General features: G+C 49.4%; 4 non-coding genes across 4 annotated transcripts; all 4 read left to right on the plus strand.

Annotated features, from left to right (window-relative positions):
- Positions 1-130: 130 nt before the first annotated feature.
- LOC146184354 (U1 spliceosomal RNA) lies at positions 131-294 on the plus strand. The gene has a single exon (XR_014708999.1). It is a non-coding gene; the product is annotated as a U1 spliceosomal RNA (small nuclear RNA).
- Positions 295-5800: 5506 nt separating this feature from the next.
- Positions 5801-5964, plus strand: LOC146184355 (U1 spliceosomal RNA). Its single transcript, XR_014709000.1, has one exon. It is a non-coding gene; the product is annotated as a U1 spliceosomal RNA (small nuclear RNA).
- A 5509-nt stretch (positions 5965-11473) lies between these two features.
- LOC146184356 (U1 spliceosomal RNA) lies at positions 11474-11637 on the plus strand. Its single transcript, XR_014709001.1, has one exon. It is a non-coding gene; the product is annotated as a U1 spliceosomal RNA (small nuclear RNA).
- A 5512-nt stretch (positions 11638-17149) lies between these two features.
- LOC146184357 (U1 spliceosomal RNA) lies at positions 17150-17313 on the plus strand. Its single transcript, XR_014709002.1, has one exon. It is a non-coding gene; the product is annotated as a U1 spliceosomal RNA (small nuclear RNA).
- Positions 17314-17680: the final 367 nt, after the last annotated feature.

Raw genomic sequence — 17680 nt, forward strand, 5'->3', positions numbered from 1 at the left:
TTGTTATTCTCCGGGTGGACAAGCAACACGGAGCAGGGAGAGGCACGTTCTTTTATTTCCCAACGGTCGTAACTTGAGCAGAAGGCGGTGTCTCTGTAGGTTGCCTCCGCGGCAGAGACGTCGTCCAAGCATACTTACCTGGTGCCGAGGCTACCGTGATCAGCAAGGCGGTGCCTCCAGGGAGAGGTGCGGGCATTGCACTACGCTCGTGCTGACCCCTGCCACTACCCCAAACTGGGGCAGATGGGGCATGCAATTTTTGGTAGTGGGGGACTGCGTTCGCGCTTTCCCCCTCGCTATACCATCAAAAGTCAGATTTTATAACTCATCGGCGGCTGTTTTGGTGCTGCTCCGTTGCAGGCACTTCGGTAATGCGAGGTCGTTCGCTTAAGGAGAGTTTAGTTACGTAATAATTCAGATCATAAATAGATAAACCTCGTGGAATGCACAGGTTTGCTTAGTAAGAAATGACCTTCAGCAGTCTATTTCGGATATTAAGTATCAGGGGAATCCCTCCTCTCCTCTATCATTTGCCTCTTATCGGCGTTAATTAGTCGCACTTTATCCGCCTAGAGCAAGTTTGTAGGTACACCATCGCTACTGTCGCTGGAAGAAAAAGGCGCAGTATCTGTCACACTTGCTCTGTGTGACAGATAATAATAATGAGATTCTTGTTGAGGGGGGAAGAGAAGGGGGGGGGATTACACGGCCCTATAACTGTCTCCTGTACTTGCAGGGATACACCGCTACGGGGCCGAGTAGAGGGTAAGGGGGAATGAAAGAGGGGAGAGGAAGGGGGAGCGAAAGCGTTGTCGTTGGTAGTCAATGTCGAGGACCCCTGGAGAAAAATGCCAAACATGGAAGGGCAAACACTCGTACAACAAGGATTGGTGGATTTTGAAGCGGGGACGTGCCGCGCAAAGGAGAAAGCCTTCATGACATATGTAGAGATAATTATGAGGTTTAAAGAAAGGAAAAAAAAAAAAAAGAAAATCTGATAGGGAGATTTGGAATGTCATGGATGCTTATGCTAGCAGTTGGATGCGCGCGGTGGGAGGAGTGGGGCCTTGCAGAAGGGGCAAAGAGCCTTGTGGGATAATATAGGAGGAGATAAGATAATAATAATAATAAAAAATAATAATAATAATAAAAAAAAGTAGTCTGAGGGCATATTTGAAATGCGACAGATAGGCTGGGAAGGAAGGGCCTTTGCAGAGGTTGCATGGGACCTTATGGGATATATAAAGGAAGAATTGATGATAATAAACACCACAAAAAAAAAAAAAAAGAAGAGGGAGAAAAAAAAAGGTCTGAGGGGATTATTTGAAATGCAGGAGATAGGGCCTTTGCAGAAGGTGGATGGGACCTTATGGAATATGTAACGGAGCAATTGATGATACTAAACAGACAAAAGAAAAAAAAAAAAAAGAAGAGAGGGAAAAAAAAATGTAGTCTGAGGGCATTAGTTGAAATGCAACAGATAGGCTGTGAAGGAAGGGCCTTTGCAGAGGGTGGATGGGACCTTATGGGATATATAAAGGAAGAATTGATGATAATAAACACCACAAAAAAAAAAATAATAAGTGGAGGGAGAAAAAAAAAAAAAGTAGTCTGAGGGGATTATTTGAGATGGAGGAGATAGGGCCTTTGCAGAAGGTGCATGGGACCTTATGGAATATGTAACGGAGGAATTGATAATGATAAACACACACACAGAAAAAAAAAAAAAAGATTCTGTGGGCATTACATAAATTGGTAGAGATAAAAGTTAGACGATTTGCGGGCAGTTGGTTGCGCGCAGGAGTGAGAGAAGGTCCTTGTGCAAAAAGGCCTTATAGGACTTAAAGAAAAAAAAAAACACAAACAGAATAATGATAATAAAAAAAAAAAATGGAACTGGTGCTATGCGGGGAATAGCGCGGGAGTGGCACACTGAATTGGTGAGAGTTGCTGGCAATAATTTGCGCACTAGGGGAAGATGGAAAGTGTTCACAGTTTTGCACTTAGTCCACTGTCCCGTAGGAATAACAGGAGCACTTTTAGGGCACTTTGCACTTTGTGGGGAGGGCCAGACGGGTGAAGGATCTCACATGTGTTAGCACAGGGAAGTCCAAGATTTCGGTAACCTTCCCGAAGGAGGTGTCGCGGTTGCGAGTACACAGGGCACATACACAGAACGTGTTCGAGTGTTTCTGCGTCACCGCACGACGCATACAGGGGAGACATTTCTCGTAGTCGGCTAGCGCGCACACCGGTCCAAACACATCCGATGCGGAGGCGCAACAGCAGAACATAGTCTCTCCGGGCGAAGAGGCGAGTATTAACTGCACGGAAGGGGTGGCCGCTGGCGATGCGAGGGTCAGGGTGGTGGGAAATGGTGTGTCGCGCGATTGCAAGACGAGCACAGTCATATGTAGTGTTGTCCGCGCACATGGGAACGGACGGGTGGTGGGCTGATCGAGCGAGCTCATCAGCAAGTTCGTTGCCCCCTATCCCACAGTGCGATGGGATCCATTGTAGGACTGTATCGCAGCCGGATTCGGCGAGGCGTTGGAAGTTGCGTGCGCATACTTGCAGTAGGCGAGGTCCTTGGGCCTGAAGCGCTGCCCTCGAATCGGTGAGAATGGCAGCATTTTTAATTTCAGGGCTTTCCAGGAGCAGGGTGGCTGCCAGATTGAGTGCAGCTATCTCAGCTGTTTGTGACGAGGAAGTGAAGTGTAGCCTGCATAATTTAGAGGTGTCCAAGTCGGGAATCACACATGCGGCAGCTGCGGATTTTTCTTGCTGACGGACTGACCCATCAGTAAAGATGAGGGTTCGGTGACGAAAATCCGTGTGAATTTTGGATGCGGCCTCTTGCTGAAGGGCGCATACGGGCGTGTTTCGTTTGCTCTTCACCCCTGGGAGACCCTGATAGATGCGGGGCGGGCAGATTTCATGTGGGGGTTGTGGAGCAGCAAGGGGCGGTGGAGAGGGGCCCAGTATCTCACGGAAGAGGCACATGACACGACCGATGCGTGTGTTAGGTTTGGCTGAAATTCTGCGAAGAAGTTCAGAGCCATCTTGTGCTCGGTGAAGCCGCTCGATGTGGTTGAGGGCAGTTTTGAGTGCTCTTAGTGAGAGGGGGATGTTGCGGGTTTCTGCATAGGTCGCTGCCACCTGAGATCCGTTGGGGAGACCATATATGTGTCGTATGGCGTTCCTATGGCATGTGTCCAGCCTTTTCCATTGGAGTGGGCTGAGGCTGAGCAGGGGAAGGGCATACAATGCTCTGGCTGAGGCGATCGCTTCATGGATTCTTGCACAGAGCGGGGGAGAGGCTCCTTCACCTTTGGCAAGGAGACGAAGCGCTAGTTTACCTATGCGCTTGGTGTCTGCGCACACTTTATCCACCGCAAGGCGCCAGGTGATGCGGGCATCAATTTTGAGGCCGAGGTAAACAACCGTTGTGCGCCAAGGCAGGGGGGTTCCGTCCAGGCGAAGAGGGCGTGTTTTGTTGCGGGCTGCAGCACCACGGGGATGGTAGAGCAGGGCTTCAGTTTTTTCGGCCGACACTGCGAGGCCGACACTGCGAATAAACGCGGTGACAGCATCGAGCGCACGCTGAAGGTCGCGAAGCGATGAGGCGTTGCTGCGGGTTGTTGATGAGGCGAACAGGGCAACATCGTCCGCATATACACACACACGCGCAAACTCGCGCTCAGCACGGGGGAGACACAAGGGTAGTTGGGCCAGCACGATGTTGAATAGGAAAGGGCTCAGCACACTTCCCTGAGGGACACCGCATGGCACTGGACGGGGGGCACTACAGGTGTTGCCCACCTTCACGGAGAGTGTTCGCTCGCTGAGGAACGCACTGACGAAGTTCAGGAGGCGGCCGGTGGCACCAATGTTTTTTAGCGCGTCGATCACTGCCCAGTGAGGAAGACAATCGAAGGCGCTTCTGATGTCGAGCAGGATGAGGTATCCCACTTGGCTGGTGTTGCGGGCGTTTTCAAGGGTGCTGACAACATCCGCAATGCAGTCAGCAGTTGCTCGTAAGGGGCGAAAACCACTCTGCTGAGGCGCCAAGCACCCGCTTTCCGTAGCAAGCCACTCCAGTCTGCGAACTCTCTGAACTCTCGCGAATACTCTGACTCTGAACCGCGCCGTAAGGGAAGGGAGGAAGGTGGGAGTGAAAGTGGAATGAGAGAAAGGGGAGCCGTTGTGGAGGGCTACGGAGTAATTTCGACCACCTGAGGATCTTTAACGTGCGCTGACATCGCACCAGCACACGGACGCCACTTCGTTTTGCCTCCATCGAAAAACGCAGCCGCCGTGGTCGGGTTCGGACCCGGGAACTCCGGCACAGTAGTCGGGCGCGTCTTACCACTGCATCACTCACTCACGGCGGGGGCCGTCTACGCCACGTGGTTTATTAGATTTGTTTAAACTGATAGGAATTATATTCGGAGCGAAGCGAAATACACGCAGATTTGCATGTGCTTTTTGTTAAATTGCCGAAATTAGGGTACTGTTTAGTATAGTACGAGAGACGCAGAATGCTCTAATTTCATTCGAAATAGTAATTGTCGTCTAAGCCAAGTGGTTTATAAGGAAAAACAAAAAACAAGTAAGCACGTATGCGTGCCACCTCCACAAGCTGCGTTGCCTGCTCGATTTCTGACGCTGCTTTCCCCACGTAGTCTTTGTACACTGTCTCCGAGTATGAAAGGGAACTATCAGTTTGCTCAAAAAGACGGTTCGTTTTATTTTCTCAAGTAAAGGCGAAAATTACTTTTGGACGTTACATTTATAATCAATAAAACACACAAAAAAGTATACTTGACACATAAACGACAGAGGAACGGGTAACTTAATGAATGGCATAACTTTGCTCCTTTTCATATTGAACAACCCTACGCAGACCGTGAGGGTTAACTTTTTCATATTTGCGCTATGTAAAGCAAGGCGAGGGTCGTGGATGAGCAAACAGGTCAGTGCGTTGAAAAGAAACAGGTAGAAAGGTGGTGAAATGAATTGAAAAAAAAAAAAAAAAAAAAAAAAAACACGGCAGGTATAGAAAGCACGTTAAATCCTAGGACACTTAATGTATGTTAGCACGAAGAGGGAAATGGAGGTAGGGCGTGGTTAGCGGAATATCGGGAAGGAATACGGGACCTCTACAAAGAACGTGCGCAAAAAAAAGACAAGGAAAAAAGTTCGAAAGAAAAAGCCCGGAAAAGAGTAAAAAAAAGAAAAAACTGCTGAGAGGGCGAGGATTGTAGCCGTGACGCAGGTTCAACGTTACCCTTGTCAAGTGATAGTCCCGTGGCACACTACTACAATGCGATCGGAGTCCGTGACGCCACTTGCGAGACTCACGGGGATGGTTTCTTGCCGGAAACGCGCGAATCGCTGGGACTTTCTCCGGTACGAACTGCTTGGGGGCACGAACTCTGCACGCTCAATCGCTCAATACGCTGCAGTGCATTGCCGCAGTAGAGGAATGCGAGAAGTTGGAAGGCTGGTGAGGTGGCGCCACCACCCGTTAAACATGTCTATTAGCAACACTGAGACATACGCCAGCGTGTTGTGCGAGTTTGTAGCCTATTTTGTGCACATATAATGGTCAGTAGGCTTCTACAAAATAGTTTTGAATTAACAGCTTGAGAGTTCGCAAGAAAACATTTGTTATTCTCCGGGTGGACAAGCAACACGGAGCAGGGAGAGGCACGTTCTTTTATTTCCCAACGGTCGTAACTTGAGCAGAAGGCGGTGTCTCTGTAGGTTGCCTCCGCGGCAGAGACGTCGTCCAAGCATACTTACCTGGTGCCGAGGCTACCGTGATCAGCAAGGCGGTGCCTCCAGGGAGAGGTGCGGGCATTGCACTACGCTCGTGCTGACCCCTGCCACTACCCCAAACTGGGGCAGATGGGGCATGCAATTTTTGGTAGTGGGGGACTGCGTTCGCGCTTTCCCCCTCGCTATACCATCAAAAGTCAGATTTTATAACTCATCGGCGGCTGTTTTGGTGCTGCTCCGTTGCAGGCACTTCGGTAATGCGAGGTCGTTCGCTTAAGGAGAGTTTAGTTACGTAATAATTCAGATCATAAATAGATAAACCTCGTGGAATGCACAGGTTTGCTTAGTAAGAAATGACCTTCAGCAGTCTATTTCGGATATTAAGTATCAGGGGAATCCCTCCTCTCCTCTATCATTTGCCTCTTATCGGCGTTAATTAGTCGCACTTTATCCGCCTAGAGCAAGTTTGTAGGTACACCATCGCTACTGTCGCTGGAAGAAAAAGGCGCAGTATCTGTCACACTTGCTCTGTGTGACAGATAATAATAATGAGATTCTTGTTGAGGGGGGAAGAGAAGGGGGGGGATTACACGGCCCTATAACTGTCTCCTGTACTTGCAGGGATACACCGCTACGGGGCCGAGTAGAGGGTAAGGGGGAATGAAAGAGGGGAGAGGAAGGGGGAGCGAAAGCGTTGTCGTTGGTAGTCAATGTCGAGGACCCCTGGAGAAAAATGCCAAACATGGAAGGGCAAACACTCGTACAACAAGGATTGGTGGATTTTGAAGCGGGGACGTGCCGCGCAAAGGAGAAAGCCTTCATGACATATGTAGAGATAATTATGAGGTTTAAAGAAAGGGAAAAAAAAAAAGAAAATCTGATAGGGAGATTTGGAATGTCATGGATGCTTATGCTAGCAGTTGGATGCGCGCGGTGGGAGGAGTGGGGCCTTGCAGAAGGGGCAAAGAGCCTTGTGGGATAATATAGGAGGAGATAAGATAATAATAATAATAAAAAATAATAATAATAATAAAAAAAAAAGTAGTCTGAGGGCATATTTGAAATGCGACAGATAGGCTGGGAAGGAAGGGCCTTTGCAGAGGTTGCATGGGACCTTATGGGATATATAAAGGAAGAATTGATGATAATAAACACCACAAAAAAAAAAAAAAAGAAGAGGGAGAAAAAAAAAAGTCTGAGGGGATTATTTGAAATGCAGGAGATAGGGCCTTTGCAGAAGGTGGATGGGACCTTATGGAATATGTAACGGAGCAATTGATGATACTAAACAGACAAAAGAAAAAAAAAAAAAAGAAGAGAGGGAAAAAAAAAAGTAGTCTGAGGGCATTAGTTGAAATGCAACAGATAGGCTGTGAAGGAAGGGCCTTTGCAGAGGGTGGATGGGACCTTATGGGATATATAAAGGAAGAATTGATGATAATAAACACCACAAAAAAAAAAATAATAAGTGGAGGGAGAAAAAAAAAAAAAAGTAGTCTGAGGGGATTATTTGAGATGGAGGAGATAGGGCCTTTGCAGAAGGTGCATGGGACCTTATGGAATATGTAACGGAGGAATTGATAATGATAAACACACACACAGAAAAAAAAAAAAAAAGATTCTGTGGGCATTACATAAATTGGTAGAGATAAAAGTTAGACGATTTGCGGGCAGTTGGTTGCGCGCAGGAGTGAGAGAAGGTCCTTGTGCAAAAAGGCCTTATAGGACTTAAAGAAAAAAAAAAAACACAAACAGAATAATGATAATAAAAAAAAAAAATGGAACTGGTGCTATGCGGGGAATAGCGCGGGAGTGGCACACTGAATTGGTGAGAGTTGCTGGCAATAATTTGCGCACTAGGGGAAGATGGAAAGTGTTCACAGTTTTGCACTTAGTCCACTGTCCCGTAGGAATAACAGGAGCACTTTTAGGGCACTTTGCACTTTGTGGGGAGGGCCAGACGGGTGAAGGATCTCACATGTGTTAGCACAGGGAAGTCCAAGATTTCGGTAACCTTCCCGAAGGAGGTGTCGCGGTTGCGAGTACACAGGGCACATACACAGAACGTGTTCGAGTGTTTCTGCGTCACCGCACGACGCATACAGGGGAGACATTTCTCGTAGTCGGCTAGCGCGCACACCGGTCCAAACACATCCGATGCGGAGGCGCAACAGCAGAACATAGTCTCTCCGGGCGAAGAGGCGAGTATTAACTGCACGGAAGGGGTGGCCGCTGGCGATGCGAGGGTCAGGGTGGTGGGAAATGGTGTGTCGCGCGATTGCAAGACGAGCACAGTCATATGTAGTGTTGTCCGCGCACATGGGAACGGACGGGTGGTGGGCTGATCGAGCGAGCTCATCAGCAAGTTCGTTGCCCCCTATCCCACAGTGCGATGGGATCCATTGTAGGACTGTATCGCAGCCGGATTCGGCGAGGCGTTGGAAGTTGCGTGCGCATACTTGCAGTAGGCGAGGTCCTTGGGCCTGAAGCGCTGCCCTCGAATCGGTGAGAATGGCAGCATTTTTAATTTCAGGGCTTTCCAGGAGCAGGGTGGCTGCCAGATTGAGTGCAGCTATCTCAGCTGTTTGTGACGAGGAAGTGAAGTGTAGCCTGCATAATTTAGAGGTGTCCAAGTCGGGAATCACACATGCGGCAGCTGCGGATTTTTCTTGCTGACGGACTGACCCATCAGTAAAGATGAGGGTTCGGTGACGAAAATCCGTGTGAATTTTGGATGCGGCCTCTTGCTGAAGGGCGCATACGGGCGTGTTTCGTTTGCTCTTCACCCCTGGGAGACCCTGATAGATGCGGGGCGGGCAGATTTCATGTGGGGGTTGTGGAGCAGCAAGGGGCGGTGGAGAGGGGCCCAGTATCTCACGGAAGAGGCACATGACACGACCGATGCGTGTGTTAGGTTTGGCTGAAATTCTGCGAAGAAGTTCAGAGCCATCTTGTGCTCGGTGAAGCCGCTCGATGTGGTTGAGGGCAGTTTTGAGTGCTCTTAGTGAGAGGGGGATGTTGCGGGTTTCTGCATAGGTCGCTGCCACCTGAGATCCGTTGGGGAGACCATATATGTGTCGTATGGCGTTCCTATGGCATGTGTCCAGCCTTTTCCATTGGAGTGGGCTGAGGCTGAGCAGGGGAAGGGCATACAATGCTCTGGCTGAGGCGATCGCTTCATGGATTCTTGCACAGAGCGGGGGAGAGGCTCCTTCACCTTTGGCAAGGAGACGAAGCGCTAGTTTACCTATGCGCTTGGTGTCTGCGCACACTTTATCCACCGCAAGGCGCCAGGTGATGCGGGCATCAATTTTGAGGCCGAGGTAAACAACCGTTGTGCGCCAAGGCAGGGGGGTTCCGTCCAGGCGAAGAGGGCGTGTTTTGTTGCGGGCTGCAGCACCACGGGGATGGTAGAGCAGGGCTTCAGTTTTTTCGGCCGACACTGCGAGGCCGACACTGCGAATAAACGCGGTGACAGCATCGAGCGCACGCTGAAGGTCGCGAAGCGATGAGGCGTTGCTGCGGGTTGTTGATGAGGCGAACAGGGCAACATCGTCCGCATATACACACACACGCGCAAACTCGCGCTCAGCACGGGGGAGACACAAGGGTAGTTGGGCCAGCACGATGTTGAATAGGAAAGGGCTCAGCACACTTCCCTGAGGGACACCGCATGGCACTGGACGGGGGGCACTACAGGTGTTGCCCACCTTCACGGAGAGTGTTCGCTCGCTGAGGAACGCACTGACGAAGTTCAGGAGGCGGCCGGTGGCACCAATGTTTTTTAGCGCGTCGATCACTGCCCAGTGAGGAAGACAATCGAAGGCGCTTCTGATGTCGAGCAGGATGAGGTATCCCACTTGGCTGGTGTTGCGGGCGTTTTCAAGGGTGCTGACAACATCCGCAATGCAGTCAGCAGTTGCTCGTAAGGGGCGAAAACCACTCTGCTGAGGCGCCAAGCACCCGCTTTCCGTAGCAAGCCACTCCAGTCTGCGAACTCTCTGAACTCTCGCGAATACTCTGACTCTGAACCGCGCCGTAAGGGAAGGGAGGAAGGTGGGAGTGAAAGTGGAATGAGAGAAAGGGGAGCCGTTGTGGAGGGCTACGGAGTAATTTCGACCACCTGAGGATCTTTAACGTGCGCTGACATCGCACCAGCACACGGACGCCACTTCGTTTTGCCTCCATCGAAAAACGCAGCCGCCGTGGTCGGGTTCGGACCCGGGAACTCCGGCACAGTAGTCGGGCGCGTCTTACCACTGCATCACTCACTCACGGCGGGGGCCGTCTACGCCACGTGGTTTATTAGATTTGTTTAAACTGATAGGAATTATATTCGGAGCGAAGCGAAATACACGCAGATTTGCATGTGCTTTTTGTTAAATTGCCGAAATTAGGGTACTGTTTAGTATAGTACGAGAGACGCAGAATGCTCTAATTTCATTCGAAATAGTAATTGTCGTCTAAGCCAAGTGGTTTATAAGGAAAAACAAAAAACAAGTAAGCACGTATGCGTGCCACCTCCACAAGCTGCGTTGCCTGCTCGATTTCTGACGCTGCTTTCCCCACGTAGTCTTTGTACACTGTCTCCGAGTATGAAAGGGAACTATCAGTTTGCTCAAAAAGACGGTTCGTTTTATTTTCTCAAGTAAAGGCGAAAATTACTTTTGGACGTTACATTTATAATCAATAAAACACACAAAAAAGTATACTTGACACATAAACGACAGAGGAACGGGTAACTTAATGAATGGCATAACTTTGCTCCTTTTCATATTGAACAACCCTACGCAGACCGTGAGGGTTAACTTTTTCATATTTGCGCTATGTAAAGCAAGGCGAGGGTCGTGGATGAGCAAACAGGTCAGTGCGTTGAAAAGAAACAGGTAGAAAGGTGGTGAAATGAATTGAAAAAAAAAAAAAAAAAAAAAAAAAAACACGGCAGGTATAGAAAGCACGTTAAATCCTAGGACACTTAATGTATGTTAGCACGAAGAGGGAAATGGAGGTAGGGCGTGGTTAGCGGAATATCGGGAAGGAATACGGGACCTCTACAAAGAACGTGCGCAAAAAAAAGACAAGGAAAAAAGTTCGAAAGAAAAAGCCCGGAAAAGAGTAAAAAAAAGAAAAAACTGCTGAGAGGGCGAGGATTGTAGCCGTGACGCAGGTTCAACGTTACCCTTGTCAAGTGATAGTCCCGTGGCACACTACTACAATGCGATCGGAGTCCGTGACGCCACTTGCGAGACTCACGGGGATGGTTTCTTGCCGGAAACGCGCGAATCGCTGGGACTTTCTCCGGTACGAACTGCTTGGGGGCACGAACTCTGCACGCTCAATCGCTCAATACGCTGCAGTGCATTGCCGCAGTAGAGGAATGCGAGAAGTTGGAAGGCTGGTGAGGTGGCGCCACCACCCGTTAAACATGTCTATTAGCAACACTGAGACATACGCCAGCGTGTTGTGCGAGTTTGTAGCCTATTTTGTGCACATATAATGGTCAGTAGGCTTCTACAAAATAGTTTTGAATTAACAGCTTGAGAGTTCGCAAGAAAACATTTGTTATTCTCCGGGTGGACAAGCAACACGGAGCAGGGAGAGGCACGTTCTTTTATTTCCCAACGGTCGTAACTTGAGCAGAAGGCGGTGTCTCTGTAGGTTGCCTCCGCGGCAGAGACGTCGTCCAAGCATACTTACCTGGTGCCGAGGCTACCGTGATCAGCAAGGCGGTGCCTCCAGGGAGAGGTGCGGGCATTGCACTACGCTCGTGCTGACCCCTGCCACTACCCCAAACTGGGGCAGATGGGGCATGCAATTTTTGGTAGTGGGGGACTGCGTTCGCGCTTTCCCCCTCGCTATAGCATCAAAAGTCAGATTTTATAACTCATCGGCGGCTGTTTTGGTGCTGCTCCGTTGCAGGCACTTCGGTAATGCGAGGTCGTTCGCTTAAGGAGAGTTTAGTTACGTAATAATTCAGATCATAAATAGATAAACCTCGTGGAATGCACAGGTTTGCTTAGTAAGAAATGACCTTCAGCAGTCTATTTCGGATATTAAGTATCAGGGGAATCCCTCCTCTCCTCTATCATTTGCCTCTTATCGGCGTTAATTAGTCGCACTTTATCCGCCTAGAGCAAGTTTGTAGGTACACCATCGCTACTGTCGCTGGAAGAAAAAGGCGCAGTATCTGTCACACTTGCTCTGTGTGACAGATAATAATAATGAGATTCTTGTTGAGGGGGGAAGAGAAGGGGGGGGATTACACGGCCCTATAACTGTCTCCTGTACTTGCAGGGATACACCGCTACGGGGCCGAGTAGAGGGTAAGGGGGAATGAAAGAGGGGAGAGGAAGGGGGAGCGAAAGCGTTGTCGTTGGTAGTCAATGTCGAGGACCCCTGGAGAAAAATGCCAAACATGGAAGGGCAAACACTCGTACAACAAGGATTGGTGGATTTTGAAGCGGGGACGTGCCGCGCAAAGGAGAAAGCCTTCATGACATATGTAGAGATAATTATGAGGTTTAAAGAAAGGGAAAAAAAAAAAAAGAAAATCTGATAGGGAGATTTGGAATGTCATGGATGCTTATGCTAGCAGTTGGATGCGCGCGGTGGGAGGAGTGGGGCCTTGCAGAAGGGGCAAAGAGCCTTGTGGGATAATATAGGAGGAGATAAGATAATAATAATAATAAAAAATAATAATAATAATAAAAAAAAAGTAGTCTGAGGGCATATTTGAAATGCGACAGATAGGCTGGGAAGGAAGGGCCTTTGCAGAGGTTGCATGGGACCTTATGGGATATATAAAGGAAGAATTGATGATAATAAACACCACAAAAAAAAAAAAAAAGAAGAGGGAGAAAAAAAAAAGTCTGAGGGGATTATTTGAAATGCAGGAGATAGGGCCTTTGCAGAAGGTGGATGGGACCTTATGGAATATGTAACGGAGCAATTGATGATACTAAACAGACAAAAGAAAAAAAAAAAAAAAAGAAGAGAGGGAAAAAAAAAGTAGTCTGAGGGCATTAGTTGAAATGCAACAGATAGGCTGTGAAGGAAGGGCCTTTGCAGAGGGTGGATGGGACCTTATGGGATATATAAAGGAAGAATTGATGATAATAAACACCACAAAAAAAAAAAATAATAAGTGGAGGGAGAAAAAAAAAAAGTAGTCTGAGGGGATTATTTGAGATGGAGGAGATAGGGCCTTTGCAGAAGGTGCATGGGACCTTATGGAATATGGAACGGAGGAATTGATAATGATAAACACACACACAGAAAAAAAAAAAAAGATTCTGTGGGCATTACATAAATTGGTAGAGATAAAAGTTCGACGATTTGCGGGCAGTTGGTTGCGCGCAGGAGTGAGAGAAGGTCCTTGTGCAAAAAGGCCTTATAGGACTTAAAGAAAAAAAAAAAAAACACAAACAGAATAATGATAATAAAAAAAAAAAATGGAACTGGTGCTATGCGGGGAATAGCGCGGGAGTGGCACACTGAATTGGTGAGAGTTGCTGGCAATAATTTGCGCACTAGGGGAAGATGGAAAGTGTTCACAGTTTTGCACTTAGTCCACTGTCCCGTAGGAATAACAGGAGCACTTTTAGGGCACTTTGCACTTTGTGGGGAGGGCCAGACGGGTGAAGGATCTCACATGTGTTAGCACAGGGAAGTCCAAGATTTCGGTAACCTTCCCGAAGGAGGTGTCGCGGTTGCGAGTACACAGGGCACATACACAGAACGTGTTCGAGTGTTTCTGCGTCACCGCACGACGCATACAGGGGAGACATTTCTCGTAGTCGGCTAGCGCGCACACCGGTCCAAACACATCCGATGCGGAGGCGCAACAGCAGAACATAGTCTCTCCGGGCGAAGAGGCGAGTATTAACTGCACGGAAGGGGTGGCCGCTGGCGATGCGAGGGTCAGGGTGGTGGGAAATGGTGTGTCGCGCGATTGCAAGACGAGCACAGTCATATGTAGTGTTGTCCGCGCACATGGGAACGGACGGGTGGTGGGCTGATCGAGCGAGCTCATCAGCAAGTTCGTTGCCCCCTATCCCACAGTGCGATGGGATCCATTGTAGGACTGTATCGCAGCCGGATTCGGCGAGGCGTTGGAAGTTGCGTGCGCATACTTGCAGTAGGCGAGGTCCTTGGGCCTGAAGCGCTGCCCTCGAATCGGTGAGAATGGCAGCATTTTTAATTTCAGGGCTTTCCAGGAGCAGGGTGGCTGCCAGATTGAGTGCAGCTATCTCAGCTGTTTGTGACGAGGAAGGGAAGTGTAGCCTGCATAATTTAGAGGTGTCCAAGTCGGGAATCACACATGCGGCAGCTGCGGATTTTTCTTGCTGACGGACTGACCCATCAGTAAAGATGAGGGTTCGGTGACGAAAATCCGTGTGAATTTTGGATGCGGCCTCTTGCTGAAGGGCGCATACGGGCGTGTTTCGTTTGCTCTTCACCCCTGGGAGACCCTGATAGATGCGGGGCGGGCAGATTTCATGTGGGGGTTGTGGAGCAGCAAGGGGCGGTGGAGAGGGGCCCAGTATCTCACGGAAGAGGCACATGACACGACCGATGCGTGTGTTAGGTTTGGCTGAAATTCTGCGAAGAAGTTCAGAGCCATCTTGTGCTCGGTGAAGCCGCTCGATGTGGTTGAGGGCAGTTTTGAGTGCTCTTAGTGAGAGGGGGATGTTGCGGGTTTCTGCATAGGTCGCTGCCACCTGAGATCCGTTGGGGAGACCATATATGTGTCGTATGGCGTTCCTATGGCATGTGTCCAGCCTTTTCCATTGGAGTGGGCTGAGGCTGAGCAGGGGAAGGGCATACAATGCTCTGGCTGAGGCGATCGCTTCATGGATTCTTGCACAGAGCGGGGGAGAGGCTCCTTCACCTTTGGCAAGGAGACGAAGCGCTAGTTTACCTATGCGCTTGGTGTCTGCGCACACTTTATCCACCGCAAGGCGCCAGGTGATGCGGGCATCAATTTTGAGGCCGAGGTAAACAACCGTTGTGCGCCAAGGCAGGGGGGTTCCGTCCAGGCGAAGAGGGCGTGTTTTGTTGCGGGCTGCAGCACCACGGGGATGGTAGAGCAGGGCTTCAGTTTTTTCGGCCGACACTGCGAGGCCGACACTGCGAATAAACGCGGTGACAGCATCGAGCGCACGCTGAAGGTCGCGAAGCGATGAGGCGTTGCTGCGGGTTGTTGATGAGGCGAACAGGGCAACATCGTCCGCATATACACACACACGCGCAAACTCGCGCTCAGCACGGGGGAGACACAAGGGTAGTTGGGCCAGCACGATGTTGAATAGGAAAGGGCTCAGCACACTTCCCTGAGGGACACCGCATGGCACTGGACGGGGGGCACTACAGGTGTTGCCCACCTTCACGGAGAGTGTTCGCTCGCTGAGGAACGCACTGACGAAGTTCAGGAGGCGGCCGGTGGCACCAATGTTTTTTAGCGCGTCGATCACTGCCCAGTGAGGAAGACAATCGAAGGCGCTTCTGATGTCGAGCAGGATGAGGTATCCCACTTGGCTGGTGTTGCGGGCGTTTTCAAGGGTGCTGACAACATCCGCAATGCAGTCAGCAGTTGCTCGTAAGGGGCGAAAACCACTCTGCTGAGGCGCCAAGCACCCGCTTTCCGTAGCAAGCCACTCCAGTCTGCGAACTCTCTGAACTCTCGCGAATACTCTGACTCTGAACCGCGCCGTAAGGGAAGGGAGGAAGGTGGGAGTGAAAGTGGAATGAGAGAAAGGGGAGCCGTTGTGGAGGGCTACGGAGTAATTTCGACCACCTGAGGATCTTTAACGTGCGCTGACATCGCACCAGCACACGGACGCCACTTCGTTTTGCCTCCATCGAAAAACGCAGCCGCCGTGGTCGGGTTCGGACCCGGGAACTCCGGCACAGTAGTCGGGCGCGTCTTACCACTGCATCACTCACTCACGGCGGGGGCCGTCTACGCCACGTGGTTTATTAGATTTGTTTAAACTGATAGGAATTATATTCGGAGCGAAGCGAAATACACGCAGATTTGCATGTGCTTTTTGTTAAATTGCCGAAATTAGGGTACTGTTTAGTATAGTACGAGAGACGCAGAATGCTCTAATTTCATTCGAAATAGTAATTGTCGTCTAAGCCAAGTGGTTTATAAGGAAAAACAAAAAACAAGTAAGCACGTATGCGTGCCACCTCCACAAGCTGCGTTGCCTGCTCGATTTCTGACGCTGCTTTCCCCACGTAGTCTTTGTACACTGTCTCCGAGTATGAAAGGGAACTATCAGTTTGCTCAAAAAGACGGTTCGTTTTATTTTCTCAAGTAAAGGCGAAAATTACTTTTGGACGTTACATTTATAATCAATAAAACACACAAAAAAGTATACTTGACACATAAACGACAGAGGAACGGGTAACTTAATGAATGGCATAACTTTGCTCCTTTTCATATTGAACAACCCTACGCAGACCGTGAGGGTTAACTTTTTCATATTTGCGCTATGTAAAGCAAGGCGAGGGTCGTGGATGAGCAAACAGGTCAGTGCGTTGAAAAGAAACAGGTAGAAAGGTGGTGAAATGAATTGAAAAAAAAAAAAAAAAAAAAAAAAAAAAAACACGGCAGGTATAGAAAGCACGTTAAATCCTAGGACACTTAATGTATGTTAGCACGAAGAGGGAAATGGAGGTAGGGCGTGGTTAGCGGAATATCGGGAAGGAATACGGGACCTCTACAAAGAACGTGCGCAAAAAAAAGACAAGGAAAAAAGTTCGAAAGAAAAAGCCCGGAAAAGAGTAAAAAAAAGAAAAAACTGCTGAGAGGGCGAGGATTGTAGCCGTGACGCAGGTTCAACGTTACCCTTGTCAAGTGATAGTCCCGTGGCACACTACTACAATGCGATCGGAGTCCGTGACGCCACTTGCGAGACTCACGGGGATGGTTTCTTGCCGGAAACGCGCGAATCGCTGGGACTTTCTCCGGTACGAACTGCTTGGGGGCACGAACTCTGCACGCTCAATCGCTCAATACGCTGCAGTGCATTGCCGCAGTAGAGGAATGCGAGAAGTTGGAAGGCTGGTGAGGTGGCGCCACCACCCGTTAAACATGTCTATTAGCAACACTGAGACATACGCCAGCGTGTTGTGCGAGTTTGTAGCCTATTTTGTGCACATATAATGGTCAGTAGGCTTCTACAAAATAGTTTTGAATTAACAGCTTGAGAGTTCGCAAGAAAACATTTGTTATTCTCCGGGTGGACAAGCAACACGGAGCAGGGAGAGGCACGTTCTTTTATTTCCCAACGGTCGTAACTTGAGCAGAAGGCGGTGTCTCTGTAGGTTGCCTCCGCGGCAGAGACGTCGTCCAAGCATACTTACCTGGTGCCGAGGCTACCGTGATCAGCAAGGCGGTGCCTCCAGGGAGAGGTGCGGGCATTGCACTACGCTCGTGCTGACCCCTGCCACTACCCCAAACTGGGGCAGATGGGGCATGCAATTTTTGGTAGTGGGGGACTGCGTTCGCGCTTTCCCCCTCGCTATACCATCAAAAGTCAGATTTTATAACTCATCGGCGGCTGTTTTGGTGCTGCTCCGTTGCAGGCACTTCGGTAATGCGAGGTCGTTCGCTTAAGGAGAGTTTAGTTACGTAATAATTCAGATCATAAATAGATAAACCTCGTGGAATGCACAGGTTTGCTTAGTAAGAAATGACCTTCAGCAGTCTATTTCGGATATTAAGTATCAGGGGAATCCCTCCTCTCCTCTATCATTTGCCTCTTATCGGCGTTAATTAGTCGCACTTTATCCGCCTAGAGCAAGTTTGTAGGTACACCATCGCTACTGTCGCTGGAAGAAAAAGGCGCAGTATCTGTCACACTTGCTCTGTGTGACAGATAATAAT

This window comes from Amblyomma maculatum, chromosome 7 (assembly GCF_055883805.1).
Source record: "Amblyomma maculatum isolate TAMU_Amacu chromosome 7, ASM5588380v1, whole genome shotgun sequence".
NCBI classification, from domain to species: domain Eukaryota; kingdom Metazoa; phylum Arthropoda; class Arachnida; order Ixodida; family Ixodidae; genus Amblyomma; species Amblyomma maculatum.